The sequence below is a fragment of the Ceratina calcarata genome, unplaced genomic scaffold, assembly GCF_001652005.2.
Source record: "Ceratina calcarata isolate Rehan_Ccalc_2016 unplaced genomic scaffold, ASM165200v1 scaffold78.2, whole genome shotgun sequence".
Taxonomy (NCBI): domain Eukaryota; kingdom Metazoa; phylum Arthropoda; class Insecta; order Hymenoptera; family Apidae; genus Ceratina; species Ceratina calcarata.
The window spans coordinates 247,226-249,093 of record NW_017179105.1 but is presented as its reverse complement, the minus strand read 5'-3'; the positions used below and the strand labels follow the sequence as shown (position 1 = coordinate 249,093).

General features: G+C 36.7%; 1 protein-coding gene across 4 annotated transcripts in view; it reads left to right on the top strand.

The window, feature by feature from the left end:
• LOC113465022 (uncharacterized) overlaps window positions 1-1,868 on the top strand; it is a 54,168-nt gene that overhangs the window by 36,098 nt on the left and 16,202 nt on the right. The gene's annotated exons all lie outside the window — the stretch shown is intronic.

Here is a 1,868-nt window from a genome sequence, read left to right as displayed (position 1 = left end):
GGGTACACCCCTTCAATTTCTTCCAAATTTTCGTTTTTGGTCAATAACTCCCAAACCGTTGGACATACGGAAAAATTGCATTAGACCTTTCTTATAGAGGACGACGAGATCTACAATTTCCATGTAAAAATTTTTCGCTAGCGACAATAGTTAACGAGTAATTTGCAAAAAACTGTTTTTTCGTTTTTCATCAATAACTCGTTAAATATTGAGGCTAGCGAAAAATTTTTATACAGAAATTGTAGATCTCGTCGTCCTCTACAAGAAAGGTCCTATGCAATTTTTCCGTATCTCCAAGGGTTTCGGAGTTATTGAGGAAAAACGAAAAAATTTTCCAAAAGTCCGCCGTTTCGACGCTGGGATGGTCGGATTTTGTCAACATCAATAAAATGCCATATAATCATATGTAACTCATTAAATATCGACGTTGGAAGGAAAACAACTTTTATTTGAAGCATTTTTCGCAATTTTGAAAAAAAAAATTTGTCGTCAGCGTCAATACTTAATTGGACATTTCCTTCTATACTGTTTAACCCGTAGCTATTTATTATTAGCATTATTCTTCCGACGTCTGATTTCTTTTTAATTATAGGAAATGCGTTTTTCTAAGGCACATAAACTTTTGGGATTGACTGTATAGCCAATACATCCTTAAATCGACTAGCCGAAAGGAAACTGAGTTTCATGAATTCCATCGAAAATCACGTAATGTCATACTTCAGACGCTTCTCCTAAAATTGACTCGGTTCTCTTTCAAAAACAGTAGTGAACCATAACCCGTGTCTTATCTTGATACAAGGAGAACGAACGAGGAATATCTCTAATTACTCGTTTAAATTCCCATTACGGATGTAATTATTGAAAAGTGCAACGAGGCGGTTTTTTTCGATTGTTACAAGAGGCAGACGAGTTTTAATTGGATCGGCTCGTGTCCATGGCTCGCTAGTAATGTATGTCTGGCAGTATCCAGCAGCTTATTTACTCGCAGTGTTAGTTACGCGAGAAAAGTCACGTTTGCGGAGATTCGACGCGTTGCCGATTAAACGCTGCCTGTTTACCCGCGCACATGCCGGGTAGACAAGCTGCCTGCCACAGAGCTCCACCGGTCACTGTACGCAACATTAACCCGCCCCTGTGCCCCGATAATTTAACCTACCCCTTGATAAACGTCCCTGCCTGCCCTTCCTCGCAGTAGTATCAGCACCGTTTCTGCTGGTTTGTTGATAACCACGTCTTAACTAATTTATCATCACTTCTTACCGGCCTTGTTGTAACTTCAGAGATTAATTTTTTTCTATTACCCTCGGTTACGTGCTGTATCCGTAATAATTTTACTCATCTTCAATTTAAACTTGTTCAACTTAGAACAAGTAATGTGCTCGAGATCAATTAATTGCATTGATTAAATAAGTAAGAATTTTGAAATTTCGGCTGAATCGTTCGGGAATCATCTATTTGATTAATTGTTAGAGGTGTTCGACGCGTTATCAATGACTCACTCTTATCAATGAGCCGTCTGTGTCGGTGTCACGTAGTTATATTTATTTTCCGTATCAATGATCCTATCTCTTTATTATAGCTAACAATTGGCATAAATTTAAAAAAAAAAACAAGCGAACAATCTTTAAGGTATTTATCTTCTAACTGGACACTATTCAAGAAAATCACGAAACTTTCAACAAAATTAATTAAGCACCTGATAGATACTTTTGCCAAGTTTCAGTGCATTTTACCAAATAGTTTCTGAGTTATGCTTAATCAAAGTTGATTACTTTTCGATATTTTTAGTATAAGCTTAACTCGAAATATACTACTGTATAGAAACTCATTATCACTATGTCCAGGAGAGTGTAAAAAAAATTAATTGA